The 17,907-nt window shown below is 36.6% G+C and overlaps 1 pseudogene; it reads left to right on the forward strand.

Moving 5' to 3' along the window:
• The first annotated feature begins 7,691 nt into the window (after nucleotides 1-7,691).
• Nucleotides 7,692-13,313, forward strand: LOC110741261 (annotated as a pseudogene).
• Nucleotides 13,314-17,907: the final 4,594 nt, after the last annotated feature.

Here is a 17,907-nt window from a genome sequence, read left to right on the forward strand (position 1 = left end):
TTGGTGGCTCATGATGATAATCCCATAAATTTGAGAGGCTTAAGTGGGAGAACTGCTTGAGGCCAAGAGTTTGAGACCATCCTGGGCCACATAGGGACACCCTGTCTCGACAAATAAAAGTACAAATATTAGTTGGCCATTGTGGCATGTGACTGTAGTCCTAGCGATTTTGGACACTGAAGTGGAAAGACTGATGAAGCCCAGGAGTTTGAGGCTGCAGTGAGCTAAGATTGCACACTGAACTCCAGCTTGGGAGACAGTGTGAGAACCTGCCTCTTAAGAACGACAACAAAATAAGCTGGGGCAATGGGTAAGTTAAAAATATGCTGCCATTGACCAACCAATCAAACTGTTTAAAGCATGCTCTTTCTCCCAAGCCAGACACTTTGATAATCCCTGGACAGAAAGACGGAGCCACTTCTGGTTGTCCAATGACCTAACCCCTTCTGCAATACATATAAGATCAACCTGGGGATGGTCAATGTTTGGCAAAAAAAAATTACAATAGTCAAGATTTAGGAAGAAAAAAACCTCTAAACATCAAAAATATGAAAAAGGACAAATAAATATGTGTTTATTATATACCTTACATATAGAGAGATTTACTGGGTTTTATGTATGCATAAACAAAAATATATTTGAAATAGGTAACAGGCTAGAATTATATACACAAGAATATAATCATGATTTTATATTTTTCTGATGCAATTAGGAAGATATTTATTTTCTGCTGTGTCTTTCTTGATCTTTACAGTTTCTAAAATAAACATTATTTTAAAATAAGAAACAAAAAGATACAGAAAATAAAGACATGCAAAAATTATATTACATTGTATGAGAAAATATTATATTGATCATTTACTACATATATTTTGAAATTTTCTATTGACTTACAAGAAATCAACTATGATATATTTCCACAGTACAAAAAAAAAGAAAAAGTGATATTATAATAGGGAGTCATTTTTTCTTTTCCTACCTATAGACACTTCTATCTGGTAACCCTGAGGATCAATAAATGCTCATTACAGAAACCTTGGTTGATTATTCATAATTTTCAATAGTATTGGAATGAGAAATAAAATGAATATAGTTATAACTTCATGAAAATGTATTTCTACACACAAAGTAAAAAATTCAGAACAAAACTGAACTTAGTCATCTCTGGGAATTGGTTCCAGGACACTGATAGACATCAAAATTTGTGCATACTTAAGTGCTGAAGAAAAGACACATATACATGAAAAGCAGGCCCTCCTCTTCTGTGGAATTAACAAGCTGAATGTGAACAAACCACTAAACAAATCAAATTGATTTATCAGAATAATAATCCAGATTTTAGTATAAATTATTTAATGTTTCATCTGTTCAAGTGATTTTCTAAGTAAGTACAGCATTCTCAGAGTCTGAAAAGACTTTCTGGATTGCCTTGCTCTGCCTCAGTGAGGAAAGGTAGCTGTGTATGTGGAATCTGAAGCCACATCTGACCTCCCTTGGGTTAACTGGTCGTAATATAACTCTCACCACATGCGTAATGCCCTTTGACATCCTGGTCTTCATATTGTTAAGACAGTGAAGTAGGCAATAATATAAAACAAAATATTTGTGAAATACATGGCTAAGAGTCCAAATGGGATGTAACAGTTTTGTTTTATTTAGTTTTGTTTTCTAGAAAAACATTCATAATTTTCTTACTTCACATTTTTCATTAGTTCTTTATTAGCCACATCTGAGGTTCTCAGATTCAAGCTCATGTAATGAGCATCATTCTGTGAAAAAAGCTCTAACATATCAAAGCTAAAGGAAAAATAATCATTGAAGTTTGTTCCATAGAAATAAATCTACTCACTTAAAAGCCTTTTTTCTGGATTTATGTCCTTCCTACTTGGTGATATTTTTAACAAAATCATTTTCTGTATACAATACTAATATTTAAAAAGATAAGTTTGAAAAAAATAATTTGGCAAAATAAAGTTTACCATCTTTAAAAATAAAAAGCTGGCCCTCTATATACGTGGGGATCTTTCCTTCAATACTGTATTTTATTTTGTTTTCTTAAGACATGGAATTTCACTCTTTTGCCAGGCTGGAGTGCAGTGGCTTGATCATGCCTCACCACAGCCTCAAACTCCTAGGCTCAAGAAGCAATTCTCCTTTCTCAGTTTCCTAAGTACTTGGGATTACAGTGAACAATACTGTATTTTCTACCCATCTTCGCTTGCTGATGTGAAATCTGCAGATAGAAAGGGCTGACCTTTTTTTTTTTTTTAATTGTGCTTAAGTAGACCTGTGCAATTCAAATCAGTGTTCTTCAAGTATGAAATGCATATTTTAAATTCCTATAATATGCAAATTAAGAACAATAAAATACATAGCTACCGTATTTTTAAATCTTATAAAATACGATTCTGTTAAGGCTTATGAAAGCACATAAACAGCTGCATGTGCCAATGGGAAAAATGTTTACATTGATAACAACTAACTGATAAACCCTGGTATACAAATATAGGCAAGACTTTCTTCACCTTAGGGCTCCTAGTAATCTACTCACAGAAGTAATATCAACATTAAAATAAGATAATCTACTAAAGTTTAGTAAGATGCCTGGCAAATTATAAATATTTGCCAAGTGATAACTAACAATATTCTTATTTTTAAAGCTAAACCTATTAGGAAAACAAAACGTGGTGTTTATTTCAGTCTTTCTACAATATCTGAATGCCTGCTATGTATCAGACACTCCCGGCTTTCACAGAACTTACATTCCAAAAGGAGTGATGGGGCTGCTATTGCAATAAGAATGATTCAATCTAATTGAAAGTGTATCAACAAGCTCTGGGTAGAAGAACAATGAGTCACTGAATTCAATATACTAATTCTGTCACACTATACTTAACTAATGAGAACCATCATTACATTAAGAAAGCAATATTATATTCATTAATTTATCTCTTATTTTTTATAATTTTGCTTTACTCACAGCATTTAGAAATGGCTGATCACCTCCTATGAGCCAATTACTGTTTTGAATGTTTACACATTACATGATTTTTAATCTTCAGAGCAATTCTACAAGTGGGGCAGGGTAGTAGCCTCATTTCATCGATGAAATAATAAAGGATCAGGAGTTAAATAATTTTCCTGAACTCACATTAGATAGTTTTAGAATGAAATCAGAAGTCTATATTGTTTTTTCAACTGCACCCTGTTGACAAAGGAAAAATAGGAATAACTACAACCCCCATAATTTGGATTTCAGCTCTATTCAACATTCATGAATTTAGCATCATGAACTCAGATTTTTTAATAGTATATGGTAAATGAAACACAGACTGTTAGCAGCTCCTGTAAACAGATGAGACAATCAAACCAAGCACAATTCCAATAAAATGCTATGGGTTTCTGAATCAAATTTAGAAGTCATTGCTACAAATACAAAAACTGATGTGGCTAAACACATGTAAATGCACGCGCGCGCGCGCACACACACACACACACACACACATTCTCTTTCTCTGTATCCTGTGTTAACACCCTGTGTCCTTTGATACAGGGGAAAGAAGTCACACAAGAAAAACAGGATGAAGACATGTCTCTTCCTTAGATTTCAAAGTTTTGGTTGAGAAATTCAACATTCCGCTTAATTTACTTAGTGAGAAATTACTATTACTATGTGCAATGCACTGCTCAGGTGTTTCAGGAATTGCAAACGTCATGTAGAGACATAGACTGAATCTTTACTATCATTTGGAGACAATGAAACAAATATAGGTATACTCCAGGAAGAAAAATCTGTGTGTCCTTAACAAACCATAATTCAAATGATCAGGCATTTTTGTCAGGGAGAGAAAACATCATTTTTCTTTTAAAGATAGAAAATCAGCTTTATGGAATCTGCTTAAATTTTCATTCTCATTGTTGACTTTTTACCCACATAAAAAAAACTGGAAAGAATTGTTAACAATAAGGAACAATTCTCCCAATATTCCTCTGAAGATAATACAATGCTTATACTAACTGATTAACTCCCTTTAAGTTTTACCTATATTTGTTGAATAAAATTAATCAAATTATATTTACAACTTTATATTCTTTCTGCTTACTTCATATTTTGTTTAAAATGTCTTCTTATATTGTGTCTGTAATAATCTTTTTTTTTTTTTTTTTGACGGAAACTTGCTATGTCGTCCAGGCTGGCCACCTCCCGGGCTCAAACGATTCTCCTGCCTCAGTCTCCTGAGTAGCTGGGATTACAAGTGCCTGCCACAGCGCCTGACTAGTTGTTTTCATTTGTTTTTTGTTTTTTTTTTTTTCTGGTTGTTGTTGTTGTTTAGTAGAGATGGAATTTCACCATGTTATCCGGGCTGGTTTCAAACTCCTGACCTCAGGAGTTTTGCCTCACTCACCCAAAGGGCTGGAATTACAGGCATGAGTCACCACACCAGGCCTCTAATCACCGATTCTAATGATTATAAAATGTTCAAGTTGGTGAATATCGACTTCTTTAGTAATTTCTCTTCTCTTAGGCAAGAGGTTATTTTGAAATACTTGCTATTACCATTTTAGAACTCAAGTCTTTTTCAAAGCAATCTTTCTTTTCCAAGTTTGAGACTTTTTCTTAAGAAATAATACAAGAAATGAAAATACTATGACAAAATATAAAACTTTGTAACAGTTCTTGGACACTTTAAAATATATAGCTATTATTTTCAAAAATATTAATGTAATTCACAATATTATCAGAAGTCCATGGAGAGTATATGCTTCAGTGTACCAGATAGAACAATGAGCACAACCGAGATGTAAATTGCTACGCTACTGTGAGCAGCAGAACAACAGCAAAAGGGTTCCATCTAATCATTTCAACAAGGGAGCAAACTTTTTATTAGGATTTCTTGCTAATATGAAAATATTCAGCTAAAAATATTTGTTTCCTGGGGAATGATATAAAGTATCAATAAGCATGATAAAATACACTATCACTATGAAATATAATAATTGCTGCATGAGATGAACACAGGGTTTCACAGAAAGATAAAGTATTTGAATGTTCACAAGGAGATTCTCAGATTTTTTGAATGATATTTAATAAACTTAGAGTTGAGCCTTGAACACTGTGGTGGTTGGGGTGACGAAAACCCACATAGTCAGAAATCAGCATATAACGTTTGACTTCCTCAAAACTTAGTTATCAATAGCCTATTGTTGACTAGAAGCAGTGATGATAATATTCACAGTTGATTAATGCATATTATATATGTTATATGTATACTGTATTTTTACAATAAAGTTAGCTAAAGGAAAGAAAATATTATTAAGAAAATTAAAAGAAAAATATATTTAATATTCATTAATGGAATACTAAATATAATTAGTGGAAGTGGATCATATTAGGGTTTTCATCCTCATCATCTTCATGTTGAGTAATCAGAGAAGGAGGAGAAAGAGCAGGGGTTAGTCTTGCTGTCTCAGGAGTGGCAGAAGTGGAAGAAACTCCAATTATAAGTGACTCACATAGTTGCAACCAGTGTTATTCAAGGGTCAATAGTATATATAGGTCAAAAGCTTTAAAACTGTATTCTCCAATTTTCTAAGTAAATTAAACTACATTACATTAAAAAATTTAATAGGAAATTTCTGGGAATGCGCGGGTGCTGGAAACTATATACTAGATAAACCATTGTACTATCGGATTTCCACATAGTGCACATATGTGATTAACACATATATCATGAGAGAGGCAGTGCCTAGAGATATAGCAGAAAAGGTAACATAGGGTAGTTCAAGATGGGGCCTAGATGCATGGCTGAAGAATCTGTATTGATCATTTACTGATTTAAACATAAAATGAATATTGTGAAGAGAAGAGATGAAATGAAATTACATACCCATTCCGAAAGAAGTAAAGATTTCCTGATGGAAAAGTAAAAACAAATAATGTTAAAGACACACTAAGAAAGAAATTGGCTCTGTGTGAAAGAGAGAGAGATCATCAGCTTAATTATTTATATTATAAGTCATCTTGATACTTTAAAGGTGATATCCTTAAGGATATAACTTACAATACTTTTTTCTTCAAAATATAAAGTGCCTACTGTGTCTTAATAAGCGTTCTAAGGCAAAACGGAAATGAAAAAAAGAGACAGATTTTCTTGCACCTAAAGAGCTAATGAGGTTGTAGGTTGAGAAACACAAATCAAAAAGTCAAAATATAACATTGAAAAAGTGAAGCTGGCACATTGGCTCTGGCCTGTAATACTAGCACTTCAGGATTCTGAAGCAGGAGGATCACTTATGCTTAGCAGTTCAAAACCAGCCAAAGCAACAAAGTGAGAGCCCATCTCTAAGAAAAGATAAACAAAATTAGCTGGGTGTTGTGGTAAGTTACTGTAGTCTCGGATACTGGCTTAGGTGAGAAGGTTGCTTGAAAATGGGAAGTCAAGGCTGCAGTGAACTGGTATTACACCACACTTAAGCCTGGATGACAGAGCAAGACCCTGTCTCAAAAAAAAAAAAAAAAAAAAAAAAAATTGATAGAGTGATGCATTGTGATAAGTTCTTTAGAGAAAAATATAGCAGGAAAGGAAAATAAAGAAAGTATCATAGACACAATTGATTTTTGTTTTGTTTTGTTTTTGTTTTTGAGACAGAGTCTCGCTCTGTCACCCAGGCTGGAGTGCAGTGGCCTGATCTTGGCTCACTGCAAGCTCTGCCTCCCAGGTTCATGTCATTCTCCTGCCTCAGCCTCCCCAGTAGCTGGGACTACAGGCGCCCACCACCACACCCAGCTAATTTTTTTGTATTGTAGAGTCAGAGTTTCACCGTGTTAGCCAGGATGGTCTCGATCTCCTGACCTCGTGATCTGCCCACCTCGGCCTCCCAAAGTGCTGGGATTACAGGCATGAGCCACAGCGCCTGGCCCAAAACTGAATTTTTAAGATCATGGTCAAAAAAGACACAGTATAGAATATATTTGGGCAGATACCTAAAAGAGGCTAGAAACTAAAGCATGTGGCTGTTTCATGTATTTCAGCTTTTTCCTAGCTTTTTAGGGAGAGATAACTAAATTAAAAATATCTAAATCTAAATTGATTATTTCTCCATACCATATTTGCCCCCATTGTCTATTACGAAAATTCTGATATAAAGGAGAAGGATTAGAGAAAATTGAGCCAGACCTCAAGGTTGAGAACAACTTATTTATGATCAGTAAAGTCTCATAATATGTACGGTAATTTTAGCATAGTAGGTGAGTGTTATTCCGTGTGAAATGAATCAAAATCTTACTCAGAATACTGAAAGAAAATATGACAAGTGTATATGGAGACCAGAGACAAGTGCTCTGCTGCCTTTGGCATAGAGCACAAGCAACACTTTTAAGCTTCATTACTTGTTTCTCAAAATAAGAGGAGGGGAGAAGTTCTGCCTATTGACCTCGACAGCATCCTCCCGCAGCTAATCATCCTTCATTCCCCTTGTCCCTGAATTCCCTTGACCCGCCCCTCCTTCATTTGATTGGCTCTGTGTACTTCTGTTAGAATCAGAAGATCTTGGGGAACTGTGGCTTCTAAACATGTACACTGAACTCTACCCATATCCAGCTCTGTGACCCTACAAACCTGCTCAACTGAATTTTCCTCCCATAGAGACACTCTTCCTGCTGAGTTTCTCTCCTCTGCTCCTAGAGCCAAATGGCATCTCCTGTCCTATCCCTGGATGGCTTAACCCAGGAAACCTCCTGGATCCCAGAGGAGTCAGACAAAGGAACGGTGGCCTTGAGGGTGCTGAGATTCTCACAGATATAAAGGGGATATCCTGAAATCTAGGATTTCTTTCTTCCCTTTCTCTCCCTTACAGCTTCTGCTGCTCCTGGGAGCTTTGCTCTATCACTCACCCAGCTCAGACTGTTGCTGGGCCTGATAGTCTTTGCATAGCCAAGGTGGTTCTCGAAGAACTCTTGTCTGCACAAGATCTGAGCTGCTTCTCCAGAATCTGCAGCATGGTTTTCCATGACTGCATGAAGATCTGGAGCCACTGGGAACTAGGCAGAGAATGTTCTCATGTGTCCAACATAGCATGTCACTCCTCTCCATGAGCAGTGGCATAAATGCATTCAGATGAAGCCCTGCCATCATTACTTTGTCAAGTAGAAATACACTTCAATTTACCTTAGAGCAACATGTCCTACACTACCTTGGACCTGGGAGGTCCCTGAGATGGAGCTTTCTAGACTTTCTCTCCTTTACCCCTTGGAGTTGGGATGAGCAGTGCCAGGTAATAGAGGAGGGAATCCTACATCCTGTGGTTGCTGAGAGGCCCTTGGAAGGCTTCATCTGGAGCATGAGGAGCAGGAAAAATGTCCCTTCTGGAGTGGAGGCCAACAGTGTTTTTATATTAAATTCTTAATTACAATAAAAGTGAATCACCTGGGCACGGTGGCTCATGCCTGTAATCCCAGCCGTTAACTAAACACTCTTCTAAAATTGCAAAAAAAATTAGCCAGGCATGGCAGTGGACACCTGTAAAATCCCAGCTACTTGGGAAGCTGAGGCAGGAGAATTGCTTGAATTTGGGAGGCAGAGGTTGCAGTGAGCTGAGATCACTTCACTGCACTCCAGCTTGGGCACTAGAACAAGATTCCATCCAAACAAAACAAAAAAAAACAAACAAACAAACAAACAAAAAACTTCTGTTTTGAAAATGCTTAATCATCTATGTGAACACCCCCATGCCCCCTGAAATGCAATCAATTGGAAGAAAGAGTGTCGTCTTCAAAAATTTATAGAAGGACACTTCAGGAACCAAGCTCATTCTTCCCCAGAACCCACAAAGTGGCTTTGCAACTGGCCTTGGAGATTTCCAAAAGCTAACAACATTGCACTGTGAGACTCTCATCCCTGAGTGGAATCCATCATATTCGACAGCAAGCTTTGGTGAGAACACAGATATATTTCTGAGGTAAGTACACAATTTCAGAGTAGGAGCTACTATTAGGTTACAAATCCAAACAAACGCAATTTGGGGAATTTAATTTATCGGCAAACTTAGATTTTTTTTTACATGAAATTATCTCATTTTCTGAGTTTTAGAAACAGCACCATTTCTTTTTTAAAATTATTCTAAACATAATCCATAGGTTTACCAGCTCCGTTTACTTAACCTATTTACAAATTAACATTTTTGTCATCTGTCTTGCTACATGTTCCTCAAATTAAGATTATGATTAATTTTTTACTTAATGTATTTCTTAGTTGTTTGTATAGATTGTAAACATTTTGCACTAGTTTCCAACTATCTAGTAATTTTTTAATCTCTGTAGATTCTATAAATGGCTTACAGGTACCGTAATTTATGTGTATGAATGTGTTACATTCTACTGTACTAGTGGTAATGTGCCTATGTTACAATGTATGGCTATATACAGGCAGAGTCCAGTGAATGATTTGGGCAAACATTTTTTCCTAAAAAATGGTAAAAGTCTCTTCACAAACCTCCGTTCATCTGTCAAAGAAAGCAAGAAATGAGCTTCCTACAGAAAAGTCTCACTGGCAATCATGCAGAAATATCAGAAATAGAGGGCTCATATATTTATAAAGTGTAGAAACCAGGATTTAGGTTTTTTCATGTCTCTGTTTCTTTGTTTTAGACAGGGTCACCAAGACTGGAATGCAGTGGTAGAAATAAGACTCACTACTGCCTCTACTTCTTACTTCAAGCAATCCTTCAGCCTCATCTCCCAAAGTAGCTGGGACTACAGGCATGGGCCATCATGTTCGGCTATCATACATACATATATATTTATAGAGATAGGCTGACCTAACATTTTGCCATGTCGCCAGTCTAGAACTATTGAGCTCAAAAAACCTGCTGATTTGGCCTCCCCAAATACTGGGATTATAGGCTTGAGCCACCTTATCTGGCCTACGTTTTCTTTCTTCTTTCTTTTCTCTTCTTTTTTTTTTTTTTCAAAACATACATTTAAAACTCTGACTTACTGTCTAGTGCCTATTAGTATTGCATAATACTTACTATTTTTCTGACTATGTGAAAGAGTAATGATAATGCTGCCAAAGAACTTAAAAAACTATTTGTATCCTTTGTGTATTCTTCTACAGTTTATCAATCTTTTTGTAATTTTAATTACCTGTCTTTTAAGGAGGTTGATATGTTAGCCAGTATATCCTCAAATTCTCAGACAGCCCAGGAATAGTGAACATTCCAGAACGTTTTTGTTGATTGAATTAACATAGCAGCCTAGAAAAACAGTGATTGCTTGTTTTAACTTGGAGAAGTGCCTTTACCTCAATTTGTCTGTTTTACCTTGAAGAGCAAAGGCTAGCTTTTTCTGATTTTGGTCTAAGTATGAGTTCTGCTCTAACATTTTCAAGCAGGGTCCTTCTGGAAAAGTCAATGAAGGATGGTTGCTGCTAAATAAAAAGGAGAGTAGAAGAGCTTAGTTAGCTTGCCTTCTCTAAATCAATCACAGGCAATTAAGAGTGTTACTGATTTTCAGACGATTCAAGACTCAACCCTTGAGTTTACAGGTTGATGAAACCCTTGAAGCCCAAGCAATTTGATAGATGGACACTAACACCTCAGAAAATCTGACATTTTCTATGCAGGAAAGTAGAGTTTGGAAGTGGGTCGTGTGTTGACTGGAGAACAGTCATGTTTGTCTACAGAAGTCAATATCTATTAGTGCCTTGCTTTTCTATTTTCCTATTTCTGTCATTGCAGATTAAAGCCTATTCTTCTCTAGAAAAAAAAAAAAAAGGATATTATTCAATCACAACCTGATTCCAACTTTGCTTGCGTCTTTTTCTCTCCAGGGTAGAAGATTAAATTATTGTGGTTTTCTTTCCTTAGGAAAATGGGACTCAGACTTCTCACATGCTTTCCAGAAGGAACTCACCTATGTCATCTGTTCGAACTACCTGGTAGACCCTGTCACCGTCTGCTGTGGGCACAGCTTCTGTAGGCCCTGTCTCTGCCTTTCCTGGGAAGAAGCCCGAAGTCCTACCAACTGCCCTGCATGCCGCGAACCATCACAGAAACAGGACTTCAAAACCAATATTCTTCTGAATAATTTAGTGACCATTGTGAGAAAAGCCAATCTCTGGCAATTCCTGAGCTCTAGAAACAAATATGTGGGACCCATAGGGAAGCAAAGAAGATGCTCTGTGATGTGGAAAAGAGTCTGCTCTGTTTGCTGTGCTCCAACTCTCAGGAGCACGGGGCTCACAAACACTATCCCATTGAAGGGGCAGCTGAGGAACACCGGGTAAGAGATGGCTCCATGCGATCACCTGAAAGCTGGAGGGTGCCAGAGGTAAAGAGATTAGAAGGACAATGAGAATCATCGTGGTGATTACTCCATTCTTTACTGAGTGCCAGGTGCTGTTCTAGGTACCAGTGATGAAATTTTGAATAAAATATGCAATTCTACCTTCCTTCAAAGAGCTTGCACCCAAACAGAGGGTGAATAAGTAAATGTTATTATTGACTCTACAGTTCAATGCTAAAGGCATTGAAAAGCAACCAAAACTGCAAGCACAAAGAAACGTATTTTGGAAATCTATTTAATATTACTGGACAAACAAGTATGGGAATAGCATACTACAAAATCAGGGGGCTAGCATAGTGGGTTCTGAAGCAGGATGTTTCACTGAACATTAGCCGGGTTACAGGAAATCTTCACTCTTCAGTTTTCTAAACTGTTCTACATTCTGAAACCTCAGAATTGAAAAATATCAATTGAGGATGAGCAGTGAAATTTTTTTCGCCTCTCTAATGTATTTATATATTACATCCCTTGCCTGCGTATATCATTCAGAGTGTGGAATCCATGGTATTTGACTTTCTGTTTTTAACCCCAATTTCGCAGCGTTTTGAAGCAAATGAGGATTTTATGGAAAAAGATTCAAAAAAAATCAGAGAAATCTAAATGAGGAGAGAAGAACAGCCTCCTCTGGAGGGTAAGTTTGAGACTGAGTCCTCACAACCAGCTTGAGACAGGCATGCTGACAACATTTATATTACCAACTTGAGTTGAAATTCTCACATGCCAGATTTTGTCATGTGTTTATTCATAGGCTGGAAAACAACCAGACTGTTCAATATAACGCTTGTTCAGGTTTTTGGAAATGTTCAGATAAGTAAAAAATAAATATAAATTCTGAAGGCCAGTATGTGCTTAAAATTAAGAAGTATTTCAGGCAGAGTTTTCTGAATAAGATGAATTATGTAATATTAATTACATAGTATATAATTGAAAATAAATGTATTTACTGGTGAATATGATGTTGTCCAGGGGGAAGAAATCAGGTGGGAACAGTCATTTAAGAAATGTGCCTATGCTGGTGAAGTCTTATAGCAAAGGACCCAGATGCTGCCAGTTCATGTAGGAGAAAATGTAACATGATGAAAAGCTGAGGAGAAGGGATAAAAAATGACTGGGGGAGTGAGAGAACAACTATGTCAATATTGAGACACAATGGAATGGAGATTCATATTCTTAGGAATGGCAGGGCAATATAGAGCCTATGGCTTTTGACAGAAGAAAGATAGGAGACAGAAAAGAGGTAGTTGTTTTGAGAGATGGGAGCTAAATTTTTTACTAAGATCCTTTTTGTGTGATGGCTTCTGATCCTGATTATAATATACTAACGACATTTCTACTAAGAGTGATTGTTTAGGCTATGAAGTACAAAGATTTGATACTACAAATTAATTGAGTAACAAAGATTATATATATTATTGATGACAATTTAACAATCATAAATTTTAGTTGTTTTCTAATGGTATTTAAGATTTAGGAGGACATATATTTAAACATTTAAATCTAAAGTGCTATTTTGACAGGTGTTCGGGAATTGATGAATTACATAAATTTTGAAGGAAGGTCTTGTTTAACCCATCATACTGTTTGTAAATGATGGAAAATAAAAGAAGGAATGAGGAGGATGAATTTGTGGGTTCTGTGAGGTGGAAGTAGGCCTGGGTATGTAACCTACAAAATCCATGTCCCCACAGGGCAATGAAGTTCTACGGGCACAGATGATCGGGAATGAGTATAGGAAGCTGCATCCAGTTCTCCATAGGGAAGAAAAACAACATCTAGAGAGACTGAACAAGGAGTACCAAGAGATTTTTCAGCAACTCCAGAGAAGTTGGGACCACCATGGATCAAAAGAGTAAACACTTGAAAGAAATGTATCAGGAACTAATGGAAATGTGTCATAAACCAGATGTGGAGCTGCTCTACCTAAGAACTGAGGGTGACCCTTGAGGCAATTTATGTTAGCTGGCCTTTATATCTTTGTTTTCCATCAGGTACCAAAGACATTATTTCTTCATCTCCTGCATTGATGGTGGAGTCATTCCCATGGATTACAGAGATAAACTATAACTCCTAACCTAATCATGGAAAGAGAGCTTTATGGAATTGTGCAATTAGATTTCCATAGAAACATTTTCTACCACAAGTTTTCTCCTCTAGCACATTTCATTCAAACTCTGGAAGAAAAAAATTCATTTGAAAATTCAATTTTTGTCTCCATTGGATAATACACAGAAATTAGGGAAAAACTAACATTTCCTTCTTCCCCCTTTTGGGAAGGCCTACGTTTGAAATGCTCCTGATTTGAGCCACATTATGCTATGGGGACTAGCCCTGAAAAAGACCACTTTGTAGACAGCTGCAGCAATGCGCAGTCACTACTCACACCTTTCTCTCTCACTCAAATTCAGGGTCCTGAATTTATCAGAACTAGATTCTGTCAACAGGTCTTACTGGTATAATTGTTAGAGATGAGAATACATTTAAAAAGGGTTGCAGTGATAGTATGTGATAATTCTAAAGTTTTCCAAACCTTAAGACTACATGGGCAGAATAACAACTTTTTTGTTTGTTTGTTTGTTTGGTCCTCAACAGTGAAATACTAGCTAATACTGGGTGTCTAATTTGCAAGAAGAAGACCAACATACAAAGAAAGAGCCTTTTGACTAAGCATTAGGGGTTATGACAGAAATAAAAATCTTTTCTAGAAATGATGAGACAGAAGCTAACCACCAAAATTACTCATGCAGGGAATATTGCCATAATAACCAACGAATGCATCTTTTACATGCTGGGAAGAGTTTTCTTAGGACTTCTTAATATTCTTAGGACTAGCACCAGAAAAAAGCAAAAACATCTGGATAAGACTGAATAAAAATTCCTTTCAGGTCCAGACACAGAGCCTTATTACGCCTTTAATCCCAGCCTTTCGGAGGCTGATGCAGGAGGAAGGCTTGAATCCAGGAGTTCAAGATGAGCCTGGACAACACTGAGATACCCTATTTCTATAAAAGTAAATTTTTTAAAACTTAGCCAGGCATGGTGGCACACCTCTGTGGTTCCAGCTACTTAGGAGGTTGAGGCAGGAGGATCACTTGAGCTTAGGAGTTTGATGCTACAGTGAACCATAATTGTTCCACTGCATTCCATTCTGGGCAACAGAGCTAGAACTTTTCTCAAAACCAACCAACAAATAAAAAAAAGGCATTTTATTTCAGCATAATATTTTATTTGTATGCATTTGCATGTGCACATATATATGTGTGAGTGTTGATGTATTTTAGCGTAGAAGACAAGTTTTAAGTCATTAGATGGATGACAGTTTAAGCTTACATCCCCAAACTGTAGCATGTGTTAGAATTATCCAAAGGGCTTGCTTTATAGCTATTTCTAAACCCCGTCCTATAAAGCTCATTGTAACTACAGACATCTACATAATTATTTATGTTAGGTATATAAGAGATACTTATCTGAGAGCATATTCTTATAGAATCAAAGATTTCCTTTTCAATAGAAGCTTATTCTCATTAACAAATGGCCATAAAATGTTTTTTTAAAAGATGATACTTTTAAAAATAATATCAGCGGCCGGGCGTGGTGGCTCAAGTCTGTAATCCCAGCACTTTGGGAGGCTGAGGCGGGCAGATCACGAGGTCAGGAGATCGAGACCATCCTGGCTAACACGGTGAAACCCCCATCTCTACTAAAAAATACAAAAAACTAGCCAGATGAGGTGGCGGGCGCGAGTAGTCCCAGCTACTCGGGAGGCTGAGGCAGGAGAATGGCGTGAACCTGGGAGGCAGAGCTTGCAGCGAGCTGAGATCCGGTCACTACACTCCAGCTTGGGCGACAGAGCGAAACTCCATCTCAAAATAAATAAATATATAAATAAATAAATATAATATCAGCAAGATTTACCATTAAAATCTCCAAGCGATTTAGTCCTTCTGACATTTTTCTGTACATGTTTTTGGCTATATCCACTTTGTTTATACTTTTTAAAAATATTTTCCAAAATAAATCGTATTTATTTATTGTATTTTAAAGCTCAAAATGTATTTAAACATTTTATTAATTTAGGCTTTTTCAAATAATATCTTGTTATTTGATATGTTCAGTTAATTACTAGTTGGTAACTGTAGATATAAAGTTTTTAAATGGCAGAAGTCTACTTTATAAATTAATTTATAAACACTTAGATTCTATAGCATTAGGTGTTGTGGAGACAAACAATTGCTGAAATATGATATGCTGTGAATTAAGTGACTTGGACTTAGAGAAATAAAAAGCCTGCCTTACAAAAGCTCCTGAAGGAAGTATGAAATATGGAAAGGAAAAACCAGTACCAGCCACTGCAAAAACAAACCAAATTGTACAGACCATCGACACTGTGAAGAACCAGCATCAACTAATGAGCAAATAAGCAGCTAGCATCATAATCACATTAAATGTAAATGGGCTAAATGCCCCAATTAAAAGGCACAGACTGGCAAATTGGATAGAATCAAGACCCATCAGTGTGCTGTATTCAGGAGACCCATCTCACGTGCAAAGACACACATAGGCTCAAAATAAAGAGATGGAGGAATATCTACCAAGCAAATGGAAAGAAAAAGAAAAAAAAACACAGGGGTTGCAATCCTAGTGTATGATAAAACAGACTTTAAACCAACAAAGATCAAAAGAGACAAACAAGGGCATTACATAATGGTAAAGGGATCAATGCAACAAGAAGAGCTAACTATCCTAAATATATATGCAACCAACACAGGAGCACCCAGACTCATAAAGCAAGTTCTTAGAGACCTACAAAGAGACTTAGACACCCACACAATAATAGTGGGAGACTTTAACACCCCACTGTCAGTATCAGACAGATCATCAAGACAGAAAATTAACACAGATATTCAGGACTTGAACTCAGTTCTGGTCCAAGTAGACCTAATAGACATCTACAGAACTCTCCACCCCAAATCAACAGAATATACACTCTTCTCAGCACTGCATAGCACTAATTCTAAAATTGACCACATAATTGGAAGTGAAACACTCCTCAGCAAATGCAAAAGAACAGAAATCATAACAAGCAGACTCTCAGACAACAGTGCAATCAAAGTAGAACTCAGGATTAAGAAACTCACTCAAAACTACACAACTACATGGATACTGACAACCTGCTCCTGAATGACTACTGGGTAAATAATGAAATTAAGGCACAAATCAATAAGTTATTTAAAACCAATGAGAACAAAGACACAACATAGCAGAATCTCTGGGACACAGTTAAAGCAGAATTTATGGGGAAATTTATAGCATTAAATGCCCACAGAAGAAAGCAGGAAAGATCTAAAATCGACACCCAAACATCACAATTAAAAGAACTAGAGAAACAAGAGCAAACAAACTCAAAAGCTAGCAGAAGACAAGAAATCACTAAGATCAGAGCAGAACTGAAGGAGACAGAGACACAAAAAAACCCTTCAAAAAAATCAGTGAATCCAGGAGGTGGTTTTTTGAAAATACGAACAAAATAGATAGACCAATAGCCACATTAATGAAGAAAAGAAAGAAGAATCAACTAGACACGATAAAAAATGATAAGGGGGATATCACCGCTGATCCCAAAGAAATACAAACTACCATCAGAAAATACTATAAACAATTCTATGCAAATAAGCCGGAAAATCTGGAAGAGTGAGATAAATTCCTGGAAACATACACCCTCTCAAGACTGAAACAGGAAGAAGTCAAATCCTCGAATAGACCAATAACAAGTTCTGAAATAGAGGCAGTAATTAATAACCTACCCACCAAAAAAAAGAACAAGACCAGACAGATTCACAGCCAAATTATAACAGTGGTACAAAGAGGAGCTGGTACCATTCCTTCTGAAACTATTCCAAACAATAGAAAAAGAGAGACTCCTCTCTAACGCATTTTATGAGGCCAGAATCACCCTTATACCAAAACCTGGCAGTGACACAACAAAAACAGAAAATTTCAGGCCAATATCCCTAATGAACTTTGATGCAAAAAATCAAAATAAAATACTGGCAAACCAAATCCAGCGACACTTTAAAAAGCTTATCCATCACGATCAAGTCAGCTTCATCCCTGGGATGCAAGGCTGGTTCAACATACACAAATCAACAAGCGTAATCCATCACATAAACAGAACCAATGAAAAAAACCACGATTCTTTCAATAGATGCAGAAAAGGCCTTTGAAAAAATTCAACACCCCTTCATGTTAAAAACACTCAATAAACCAGGTACTGATGGAACATATGTTAAAATAATAAAAACTATTTATGACAAACCCCAGATAATATCATACTGAATGGGCAAAAGCTGGAAGCATTCCCTTTGAAAACCGGCACAAGACAAGGACGCCCTCTCTCAGTACTCCTATTCAACACAGTATTGGAAGTTCTGGCCAGGCAATCAGGCAAGAGAAAAAAATAAAGGTATTCAAATAGGAAGAGAGGAGGTCAAATTGACTCTGTCTGCAGATGACATAATTGTATATTTTGAAAACCCCACTGTCTCAGCCCAAAATCTCCTTAAGCT

This window comes from Papio anubis, chromosome 12 (genome assembly GCF_008728515.1).
Source record: "Papio anubis isolate 15944 chromosome 12, Panubis1.0, whole genome shotgun sequence".
Classification (NCBI taxonomy): Eukaryota; Metazoa; Chordata; class Mammalia; order Primates; family Cercopithecidae; genus Papio; species Papio anubis.